This window comes from Callithrix jacchus, chromosome X (assembly GCF_049354715.1).
Source record: "Callithrix jacchus isolate 240 chromosome X, calJac240_pri, whole genome shotgun sequence".
Taxonomy (NCBI): domain Eukaryota; kingdom Metazoa; phylum Chordata; class Mammalia; order Primates; family Cebidae; genus Callithrix; species Callithrix jacchus.
Window position 1 is genome coordinate 111,122,490 of NC_133524.1, and position 13,040 is coordinate 111,135,529.

At 37.8% G+C, this 13,040-nt stretch overlaps 1 pseudogene; it reads left to right on the plus strand.

The window, feature by feature from the left end:
* Positions 1-598: 598 nt before the first annotated feature.
* The window catches only part of LOC103790344 (glutamate-rich protein 2-like), a 29,380-nt pseudogene continuing 16,938 nt past the window's right edge, over positions 599-13,040 (plus strand).

Here is a 13,040-nt window from a genome sequence, read left to right on the forward strand (position 1 = left end):
CTTAATATTGCAAACATATTGCTATTGTTACATAATCAGATCCATTCTATAACAGGCCTGAAACACTCTGGTGCATGCTAATGATCAAGTTTTCACAAACATTGCAGCTACGCATTTTATGAGGTGACATAGCTTCACACTGGACAGAGTTTACATAATTGATTTAACTCCATATACAACAATGACACTGAATTTAAGCAGTGTTCTTGACACAGCTTAGCCCATTACCCTTGAGTCCACTAAGATTCACAGGGCTGCTGCTGAAGAGCCTAAGTGCCCTGAAGGGTCCACAGGACTTGTGGGGAACTTTTCAGGTGTGAACTGCCCTAGAAACTCTCTCTCTCTCTCTCTGACTACCAATTTCCCCTTAGAAACTACTCCCTGATATTTCAAGCAATAAAATTGCAAGGGGATATATTTTTAACTAAGTTATACAATGTGTTCTATGCTAAGTGTGAGTACTATGACAAAATTTAAGAGGACTATAGAGGGTTGTGGTGAAGGGGTACAATTTTAAATAGGGTGAAATTCTATGTAAGGTCAGTGAAAGTCTCGCTGAGAAAGCAATATTTGAGCAAAGACTTGATGGAGGTGAGGAATGATCCATGGGGATATCCTGGGAGAGCACCATTACAAGCAGAAGAAAAAACAAAAGCAAGGACCAGAAAATAGGAATGCATCTGAGGTGTTTGGGTGTAGCAAAAAAGATGGTATGACTGGTACACAGTGGGCCAGAAGGAAGCTAAGAAGAGATAAAGTCAGAGAGGTAACAGAAGACCCAGTCATGTAAAATCTGAAATGATGTTGGCTTTTAGTCTGAGTGAGATGAAAAGCCTTTGCTGAGCCATAATGTAAGTTTAGACACCTGCCTTTTTGGGTATTCCTCAACACATACCTTCACAGAAGGCCCTGTGTTCATAATGTAACCCTGTATATGTTAGTTCTTATCTACCTGTAATTACTATGTATGGTCATAATGCTTTCTTATGGTAGCAAAATGGTTATGGGAAATAGACTTTTAAAAGTCAGTTTTATACAAGGCAATCCTAAGAGTGGGGCATCTGAATTTCAAGAATGAAGAGAGAGAAGCAGAAATTAAAAATAGGCAAACCACCAAGAGATTAGGATGAAATATAGGAATTAGAAACTGGGGTTTTAATCCCTGTCTGAGGAAATAATCTCCAGTCACCAAATGAAGATAGAAATGGACTCACCTCGTGTTGCTAAGTAAAAGTGCTCTCTTACTGACACGACACTGAAAGTCACTTGTCTATGGTCACAGGCAAAACTGAACTGCTCACCACAAGCCACAGGCAGATAAAAAAAGTCTTCCTTAAGAGATTGAAATGCCAATTATCTACTGTATAATTTCCAAATTTTGTGTGATAGGAGTAGGATGGAAACCATGAGATGACAGACTAACAAAAATTATTGAATTCTGTCATAGCAAGTCAAAAATAACCAGAGAAGCATTTCAAAAATGTCTACAGAAGAGGAAAATTTCTAATGATACATTCAAAGGCAAAAATTATAAAACATATACACCACGAATAACTGAGAGACAGATACAAAATCAATAATGAGGAGAAATTACACAAGGATCTACCAATAATAGAGCAATACAAAGCAACTATAGAATGTGTGTGTTTATTTTTTTAGAAGATTTAGAAGTAAGATTTATAAACATACAAACAGAATATGAAGCAAAAATAGTCAGACATGTAAAAGAACCAAGGAGAATCTTCGGAATAGAAAATATAGTCACTGGGCCGGGCGCAGTGGCTCAAGCCTGTAATCCCAGCACTTTGGGAGGCCAAGGAAGGCGGGTGAATCACGAGGTCAAGAGATCGAGACCATCCTGGTCAACATGGTGAAACCCTGTCTCTACTAAAAATACAAAAAATTAGCTGGGCATGGTGGTGTGTGCCTGTAGTCCCAGCTACTCAGGAGGCTGAGGCAGGAGAATTGCCTGAACCCAGGAGGTGGATGTTGCGGTGAGCCGAGATCACGCCATTGCACTCCAGCCTGGGTAACAACAGCGAAACTCTGTCTCAAAAAAAAAAAAAAAGAAAGAAAGAAAAAGAAAATATAGTCACTGAAAAAACAGTGCAGGTAAACCATAGACTAGACTGAATGAAAAGACTATTAGTGATTGGCCAATTGATCAATTCTCCTAAGATAGTGGAGAGGAGTAAACAAATGGGAATTAGGTAAGAAAAGACACCAGACATGGAGTATAGATTGACTGGCTCCAAGATATAGCTAAAAAATTTCAGAAGGAACAAATACACAGAATGAGATAGAATTTTTTTTAAAAAAGATAATAGCAGAAAATTTTCAATAAACTGATGAAAGATGATGTCCTTATGTTAAAATGACTTACTGGGGCACGAGATTGAATATAAAAATGTATGCAGAGCTAGTAATGTACTATATGGATAAAGTTCTCATCAGTAATTAGTAATTACATAAGATAAAAATATTTTGATAAAATAAAGTCAAGAACTAAGTAAAATAAATTTAAAACCACAAAAACATTTAATGGATGAAGAATTTTTTTAATAAATTGTGCTAGAGCCATTGGAAATACATAGGGAAAAAGTAAATCTAGACTGAAATCTCAATTCTTATACAAAACTTAACTTAAAATGGATCGTAGACCTAAATGTAAAACATAAAACTGCAAAATATATATGAGTTGTGAGGATTAAAGGGTATATTCTAATCTTTGATGAATACACTTTTTATCAATTAAAATAAAGAACAAACTATTATTCTATATGTTCTGTAGCAAAATATATTAAAAATTATTGACATATGAAGAGGTTATCAAAAATACAGAGCCAAAAATGTGCAGCACAAATCTATTATAGAACTGTGTCTATGTGTTAATAGAAATATACATAGAGACTAATATAGATATACATCTGCTCTAGATTTCATGACTTTTGGTGTCAGCTTTTCAATATTTGTAATTTATTATAATTTCTTTTTTGTTCTAAATAAATATTTATTTTTGTAAACATTAGGAGCTTTCAAGTCATAGGTGGGTTTAGGAATTCTTTAGTTGGAAATTGGTTGAAAGAGTTAAGCTTTATCTAAAAATTTGGAGTCAGTAGAAAGGAATGTTTAAGTTAAGATAAGGGAATCCTGCCCCATGCAGTCTCCAAGGCTACACGGCAGGAGCCCAGAGCCCAGTGGGAGCAGCTAGCGGGCTGATTCTTGGTGTCTGCCCTTAGGATGGTCGGCTAAAGAGGGCCGCCAGTGGACAGAAAAGAACAAACAGAATGGCAGATTGCTACTGTTTGATCCAAAGGAAAAAGTGATGATTGAATCAAATGAAGCAATGTCAGATAAATGCCTTTTTGGATGCAGACCAAGATTGACAACCAAACTTAATACCTCACCAATGCAGATCTCTCTAAATGTAGCTAAGACATTCTCAGAAAAGAAAGAAGTCCTTTCCAAAAATATTGAAAATAAAGTCTCTTTAAAGAATACTGAAAATAGAGTATTTTCAAGGAGTACTGAAAGTAAAGATGTCTTAACAAATCTACAGTCTAACCTACAGTCAACTTCTTGCTTAAAAGAAAGCACAGGGGATGTGAGCAAAGATGCAGTCATTGTAAAGCAGTAGAAAAATAATGAATATTACCCTCAGGATATTGATGATAAGCTGTCAGAATCAGCAGAGGATGATGGTGACGATGATACCAGTGATGAAGATAATGATGAAGACAGTAACCCTAAAAAGAATACTCAGGCCCTACTAGAGTTAATGGCAGAAGTAAGTTTTACTTGTGCATATAATTTAAGAAACTTTAAAATATTGAAATAGCTAAATATTGAAGATATAAAATCACTATTGTGAGAGATAAAAAAGGGGATCTCCTGGAGGCAGAAAACAGAATGGTGGTTACCAGAGGCTGGACGGGAAGAAGGGAGATAGAGGTAAGTCAGTTAAGGACTACAAAAGTACAGTTAGATGGAAGGAATAAATTATAGTATTCAGTAGTATAGTAGGGAAATTATAGTTAACAGTAGTTTATTGTATGCTTTATAATAACCAGAAGAGAAAATTTGTAATATTCCCAACACAAAGAACAGATAAATGTTTGAGATGATGAATAATCCAATTACCTTGATTTGATCATTACACATTGTATACAAGTATCAAATATCTACCCCCAAAATGTATACAATATCATATATCAATAAAAAAAAAAAAGAAAGAGGATCTGCTGCCATGCGATTCCATACCAGAGTCAGTTTGGAAAATAAGCCACATTAAGCTGGTTCAAAAAAGACCTGTTTAATAACATTTCATGGTTTGTAAGGCATGACTCCCCGGGCCCCTTAGGAAAGAATTTGAACAAGGAAAAAAATGTCAGAGTTTAGTTCTAAAAGTAAACTATTTGCTTTAAAGTTCTTTCCCCAAAGATAAATGCTTTTCTTCATATTTTTTTAGAATTCACTGGGAGAAGTCACTTTCAGGGGAAAAAAACACTTATAACGTGTCTTCAAATTGCCCCTATTGTTTTTCTAAGTATTCTATCATTCTTTGTGAAAAAAAAGGCTGTGCTCTGATTAACTTCCTTAAATAATCTGTAAAATGAATTTGAATTATTAAGCATCATGGATAACAAAGATAAATTTTCAAGCAAGAATTCATTTTTATTTCTGCCTATCTGATAAAATAAACTAAGAAAACTCTTTGCCAGATATTTTTAAAATTGCAACCTATGCATTACCTCTCTCGTAAAACCAAGCTCTACAATTCCTATTGCTAGGGTAGGTTACTAGTCAGGCATGAGCAGGGCAGGAGAGGGCTTCCTCCCACACACAAACCAGGAATGTCAGGCAACCATCAGGTGATGGTCAGGCAGTTTTCACACTGTTTCTCTAAAATAATAATTGGTCACAGTCTGCACCAGGGAAAGGCAGTCTCCCAATAGTTAGAAACACCTGAAACTGGTGATTAGCAGCTTCCCGATAAGACCTTATCTTCCGGGTAAGTTGGGCAAGTGGGCTCAAGCATGTGCATTAAGAAGCAAAATGGCAAAGTTTAACTGGTATATGACCTTCCAAGGACATTCCACTGGTAAGGGAATAATGCCTCAAGTGAGCATGCATACAACTCCAATTAACACTCTGCACATTCTCCCCTCCCAAGTGCTAACAGTCACTGTTCATGCAGACAGCCCAACCCAAGGGAAGAATCAGGAGAGAAGGGATACAAGACCCCAGAAGTAGGCCAACATATAAAACCGCAAGTCAAAAGTCAAACGGGCACTTGTCTTTCAAGACGTTCACCTGGCACTCTTCCAAGTGTACTTTACTTCCTTTTGTTCCTGCTCTAAAGCTTTTCAAAAAACTTTTACTCCAACTTTAAAACTTGCCTTGGTCTCTTCTTCTGCCTTAAGCCTCTTCAGTTGAATTCTTTCTTCTGAGAAGACAAGAATTGAGGTTGCTGCAGACCTATACGGATTCACCACCCATAACACTATCTTTCTTCCTCACTTTCTTTTTTCCATAGCACTTACCACTCAGTAGAATAAAAAGTATATTATTTACCAGTTTGTTTTATTGTCTAATTCCTCTGTAGGGAGATAAGGGAAAATACAGCTGAATATGTAGCCAACAAGTCTCCATACCCTACTCCACTAGAATGTAAGCTACTTGAGGGCAAGGAAACATTTTCTCTGTTTTACTGCTATATCTGCAGTGCTTATGATGGACTGTGTTAAGGAAAAAAACTTCTCTTCTCGGGTCTGCAAGGGGCGTGGTTTCAAAGGCAGGAGTTTACCAGCGCCAGGACTCCATCCACGCCCCCATCAGGAACATAGAGTTCTTTGTCTGGGCTTCCTAGGAGCAGGCTAGGTAAAGGAAACCAGGTGGGGTTTTTTTTGTCCAAAAAGCCCCTGGAAAGCTCTGGGTGGAGGGGGCTCTGTTGCGGACCAAGCAGGCAATCCGGCATCAGAGTCAAAGATCAATCACTCCAGAGGAAGTTTGAAAGAACTCCTCTCATTGGACGAAAACATGAATGAGGAGGGAATAACTCCAGGGTTAAAACTCCGGGGCTCCTCACCTATACTAATATCCTTCTGCGGATTCCCCTCCCACAACAGTGTGGGAGCTCTGCCTCTCTCTCTCTCTCTCTGTCTCTGTCTCTCTCTCTCTCTCTCTCTGTCTCTGTCTCTCTCTCTCTCTCTCTCTCTCTCTCTCTCTCTCCTCTCTCCCCCTCTCTCCCCCTCCCCCCATAAATTGCTCTCTGCAAAACTCTTTGGGTCCACAATATTCATTTGAACAGTAAGCTGACCAGCCTCTGGGGTCCCTTTCCCCATTCTTTGGGGTAAGAGAGACCAAGGACCTCGGATCTGGGAACGTCTTCGGGAGGCCCCGCTCCCTCTCCCAGTTACACTTAGAAGAGAGCTTGGCACAGGGAAGACACTTAGTAAATATTTATAAAATAAATGGAATAAAAAAAAATAAAATAAATATATAAATGGAATAATTAGTTTTCATGAAGATGGATTTTAATTTTGATATGTTTTCTTGAATTTATGATATCCAATATCATTTAAGAATCCACATGTTTACCATTACATGGAAAAATGAATACCTAGGTCTTATCCAGGATTTTACAGGCTTCTGGAATTTTGTCTTATTTTTTTTTTTACTTCTTTAGTATTAGCTCTGAATCCCAATCCAATAATATGTTTTTCTCAGTTTCTCAGTATGCTCATAAAAATAAGCAAATAATAGTGTTTTTATCCTGTTTATCACTATAATAAGCATTCACTTACTTGTAGGTAGTTGTTCTCTACAAAAATAAATGAAGTACTAATGCATGACTTGCTCAACGGAAAAATGTTTTTAGAAGCAGCACCTTAGGTGTACAAATCACACAAAAAAACAAGCATTAATATTGTAGGGGCCAAGGAAAAACTTCCCCGTCACCCTCTGAAGTTTTGCTGAAAACTCAATTCATAAAAGTCATGTTAATTGAAGACAAGGCATATTTATTAACAGGCACACAGGATAGATCCATGGAGTGATTACTTTAATCCGCCAATGAGGTTCAGAAACTGATATACTATCTTGAGGTTACACAAAGAATGAGGGCTTGGATTCTGGCAAAATAGGTTATGTTGGTAGTAAATCATGTTATTGTGGCAAAACACGTCATGGGAACAAGAAAAGAGCAGACCAGGCTAGCAAAGGTGATCTTGCTATGTAGATGAAACCTCACAGGTAGCAGCCCTCAGAGAGAATAGGTGGTAAGTGTTTCTTTCAGATTTTTAAAGGTGTCAGACTCTCAGTTAATCTTTCCTAGATCTGGACAAGGAAAAGCCTCAGAGAAACTCTGGCTGCATCAGGGTAGATTCTCTACAGATAGAAATCTCCCTAAACTTTGCAGGGCTACTTCATATAGTTTGGCTGGGTCCCCACCCAAAATCTCATCTTGAATTGTAATCCCCATAACCTCATAATCCCTACATGTCAAGGGAGAGAGCAGGTGAGGGTAATTGAATCATAGGGACAGTTTCCTCCATGCTGTTTGTGAGTGAGTTCTCATGAGAGCTGATGGTTTCATAAGTATTTGGTAGTTCCTCCTGCATTCATTCTCCTTCCTGCTGCCTTGTGAAGAGGGTACCTTGCTTCCCCTTTACCTTCCACCATAATTGTAAGTTTTCTGAGGCCTCTCCAGGCATGTGTAACTGTGAGTCAATTAAACCTCTTTCCTTTATAAATTATTCAGTCTTGGGAAGTTCTTTATAGCAGTATGAAAACAGAATAATACAATACTTCTGTTTGTTGGCTTTCTGAACAGCCATCTCAAAATATATTTAAAAAATACATTTGGGGGTGAAATATTTTTATATCCTTCATTATTTTAAGACAAAATCAGCCAATAAAGAGCTGGCCTAAATCTAAGAAATAATAAAAACTCAAAAGAAGCTGTGGAACTAAAGTGAGTTGCATTTGTTGCCACTCTTCCTGTTTTGTTTTCCACCTAATAATAAGTGATGAATAAGAACACAGTTCCATGTTCAAACCATACTCAAAGTATGTTCTATGTTAAAACTGCTCAAACACAGTTCTGTGTTCAAACCATGCTAAAATAGCATACTACTGGGGGCTACTTTCTAGTGATATTCCATAATATGGTGTTTTGACATGCTGAAGAACCCTCAAGGTTCCTGTTACCTCCCCTCACCATCTTCTCTCCCAAAGCACAGGATAAAGTTGTTCTCTCAAGTTCCTTCATCCTTATTTGACCCACCAAGGAGAACAATTGATTTTTTTACTCCCCTGCCTGTTATCTCATTATCTATTCTAGGAAAAAAGATCAAGAATGTAACCACACCTGAACAGATCCCTTCACAAGATAATGTCTGTCTCTTAGACGCATTCAAAACCCAAAGAGAACTATATGCCAGGTTATTTCTGTTCCCTGTCCATTCATTCTCCTCAGTAAACATTGGTTGCTCTTCAACAGAATTCCTCTTCTCCCACTTTCCATAACCTGTTTTGCCAGGATCCAAGATCTCGTTATTTCTGTAACTTCAAGATGATATATAAGATTCTGCACTACATTGTGGATTAGGGTCTTCATTCTGAAGGCTCCTGTGTGTACAAGTTAAATACATTTGTAATCCTTTTTTTCCTATTAATTTTCAGCAGACCTTCTGGGAGTAATTGGCAAGTTTTCCTTGACTTCTATAATATTAATATGTCATAAGTACCCTAGACTTTAAATTTACCCCAATGAAATATAGTTAGGATTAAGACAGTGTTAAGAAGCAGATAGTACTTGCATTAGAGTTTCAGAGATAGGTGACATATAGAGATACACTTTGTAGAAAATAATGAAAATAGAAATATGAGGAGGGAGGTACATAAAACACCACCCAACACAATTAACTCAATCCTAGAAAAAGACTCCATTTTATATTTCATAGAGCACTTTTCCAACAAAGATAAAAAGGTTTTGCTTAATAAGCAGATAAAAGCAATAAAGACTTCATCCAACCAGATAAGGACACAAACAAGCACACACTTACTCCATCAGTTCTCTCCATAGGACTTGGACTGTAAAAGAGCAGGCCTTCTGCAGCTCAAAACAGCCATCTTCACGGACACTAGCTTTCAGTCACTCATGATAGGAACTTGGCATGTGCTGCATTGAAGGCTCTTCCTGTTCTTCCCCTTCCTGTTATCTTGACCTATGGACCAGACCACCAGGCCAAGACCAGGACTCCTTTTGTCTTCTCTGTTCTCCCTGTTAACCCTTTCTCCTGTATCTTCTTCCTCAATGTTAAATGTTACTTTGTTTGTCACGGAATGTTTAATCTACAACACTTATATATTGATTAAGTATACAATTATGCATGATTTGCAATATTAATTGATTTGTGAAGTGGCTTGAACCTGTGTGCTCTAACAAGTGGAAAGTAAGTACTGAGGAGAATTGCCTCCTTGGGAAATTCAAGTAGCTTGTGAATTTTGTGATTAAAATAGCATCAATAGACCAGGAGTGGTGGCTCACACCTTTTTTCTCAGCGATTTGGAAGACTGAGGAGGGTGGGTCACCTGAGGTCAGGAGTTCAAGACCAGCCTGGTCGACATAGTGAAACTCAGTCTCTACGAAAAATACAAAAAAAATAGCTGGGCATGGTGTTCAGCACCTTTAATTCCAGCTATTGAGGAGGCTGAGGCAGGAGAATCACTTGAACCCAGGAAGCAAAGGTTGCAGTGAGACAAACTCACAACACTGTACTCCAGCCTGGGCAAAAGAGTGAGAGTCCATCTCGAAAAAAGAAAGAAGGAAAGAAAGAAAAAGGAAGGAAGGAAGGGAGGGAGGAAGGGAGGGGAAAGAAAGAAGAAAGGGCATCAATAAAAGCCTGATATTGGGGAAAGACGACACAAACATGCATGTAACCAGCTATCTCTAACTTTGTGCTACTTAAGACCAGGGGATATTCAAAAGAGAAAGGACAGTATACTTGGTATAACTGCGTGAAAACAAAGTACCTAGAATGAGCCTGTTGTTGGAGCAAAGGAAAGAATAATTTAGTGTATAAATTAGTGTATGCATTAAGTTAGTGAATGTATTAGTATAAATTAGTGTATGTACTTAAATATTATTGAACACTGGCATTCATTCTACACTCAGATAAAATGTTTGATATTAATAAATTATTTTGACTTTGTTGGGATAACCTTTTCTGTATAGAAGGACATTTATATCAAGAGGAAAAAAAGAAGAAAAAAATAAGTTTTCTTTGCATTTTACTGAGAATTTTCTTGATAAGAGTAAGCTCATATTTTGTTTTGCAAATGTATGGTAGAAACATTTAGAAATGTGTCAGAATCTCTCCCTGTAATATTTAGTTACTTAAATATAAATTTTTGCATGAAGTAAGGGCATGTACTTTTTTTTTGCTTTTTTTTTTTTTTTTGAGACAGAGTCTCACTCTGTCACCCAGGCTGGAGTGCCATGGCAGGATCTTGCCTCACTGCAACCTCCATCTCCTGGGTTCAAGCAATTCTCTGCCACAGCCTCCTGAGTAGCTGGGATTATAGGTGCCTGCCACCACACCCAGCTAATTTTTTGCAGTTTTAGTAGCAATGGGGTTTCACCATCTTGGCCAGGCTGGTCTTGAACTCCTAACCTCATGATCCACCCTCCTCAGCCTCCCAAAGTGCTGGGGTTACAGGCATGAGCCACTGCACTTGGCCTGGCATATACTTTTTATTCTTTTTGCAAAATGTATGATATTTTCTAATAGTAATATATGTTTATTATAAGATGTTCAAAACATAGTAATAAATAACGAAAAAACTAAAATTGCCCCGTAATCCCAATACTGAGAGAAAACCCATATTTCCTTTAATGAGGAATATATGAACTCAGGATATTTTCACATCATGTAGTTTACATGGAAAGCAAAAGTGGGAAAATGGAAAAGCAGGTGGCAATACCTTGCAGGTTCTCCAGAAGGCTGTATGTGCTCTGAATCAGCAATCAATATATGATGCTTTTTCTCACATACCAGAATTCATAAGTAAAGGAATCAAGTGGTGGAAATGAGTGGTACCACTTGCTATTACCCCTAGTAACCCACAAGCAAAATTTTTGCTTCTGGTCCCATGACCTTATATTCTCCTGGGCTAATGGTTTAGTTTCAAAGGAAGGAATGCTCCCACCAGGAGATACAACAATAATTCCATTGAACCAGAAGTTAAGAAAACTCCCCAGCTTCTTTGGGTTTTTCTCATCTCTGAATCAGCAAGCAAAGAAGGGAGTTATTGTGCTGGCTAGGATGACTGATCCTGACTACAAAGGAGAAATTGAGTGGCTACTCCATCATGGAGGTAAGGAAGAGTATGTCTGGAACACAGGAGATCTCTTAGAGTGTCTTTTAGTATTACCATGTTGTCTCAGTACATTTTGTGCTTTTATACACAATCCCACAGATGGGGTAATTTATGTAGAAAAGTTTATTTCTTATGGTTTTGGAGACTGGGAAGTCTAAGATGAAAGAACCACAGAAGGTGAAGTTCTTCCTGCTCTGTCATAATATGAAGGAGGGTTTCATATGACAAGAGAGTGTACAAGAGCAAGACAGCAAGAGAAGGGTGAATTTACTTTTATAACAAGCCCACTCCCATGATAATGGCATTGATCCATTCATGAAGGCAGAGCCCTAACGACCTAATCACTTCTTTAAGATCTTACCTCTTAATATGGTTGCATTGGGGATTATGTTTCCAACACATGAATTTTGGGGGACACAGTCAAACCATAGCACTTGCCCTGTGATTAAGGTCAACAGAAAACTACAACAACCCAATCCAGGCAAGACTACTAATTGCCCAGACACTTCTGGAATGAAGTTTTAGGTTACACTACAAGGCAAAGAACCATGACCAGCTGAGTTGCCTGCTGAAAACAGAGGAAATACAGAATGACTAGTAAACGAAGGGAGTTATAAATACTAGCTCTAACTAGATATAAATAACAGTTACAGACACAAGGACTAGAGTTTAATGAGTTTTAAATTTTTAATTTTATTATGAATGTGTTTGCATACATGAATATGTTATATACATGTGTGTACATGTGTGCATTTGTGTATATGAGTGTGTTCTGACATATATATATAATCTTTGTTTTGTTTCCTCTCTTATTCCCTTATCACATAACATAAGATATTGACTTTGTATTATAGTATTTAGGTATTGTTAATTTTACATCATAGTATTTAAGTAATAGAATATTGTATTAGTCTGTTCTTGCATTGCCATAAAGAAATGCCTGAGACTGGGTAATTTATAATAAAAGAGGTTTATTCTACTTTGGGTGAAATGGAAAGAAAAAAGAGGTTTAATTTGCTCACAATTCTGCAGACTGTACAGGAAACATGTCAGCGTCTACTGGGGAGGCCTCAGAGAGCTTTCACTCATGACAGAAGACAAAGTGGCAGCAGGGGCAAGACCAAGGTGGGGAGAGGTGCCACACACTTTAAAATGACAAGCTCTCACAAGAACTCACTGACTACCACTAGAACAGCACCAAGAGAGAAATCCATCCCATGATCCAATCTCCACCTACCAGGCCCCATCTTCATCACTGAGGATTACAATTTGACATGAGATTTGAGTGAGGACGAAGATTCAAACCATATCATTCCTTCCTGGGCCCCTCCTAAGTTTTATGTTCTCACATTTTAAAATACAATCATGCCTTCCCAACAGTCCCCTAAAGTCTTAACTCATTTCCATATTACCTCCAAGGTCCACAGTCCAAAACCTAATCTGATACAAGGCTAGTTTCTTCCACCTATAGGCCTGTAAAATAAAAACAAGTTAGTTACTCCCAAGATACAATGGGGGTGTAAGCATTGAGTTTTCCCATTCCAAAAGGGAGAAATTGGCCAAAAAAAGAGGCTACACGGCCCCATGCATGTCCAAAACCCAGCAGGACAGTCATTAAATCTTAAAGCTTCAAAACGATCTCCTTTGACTCCATG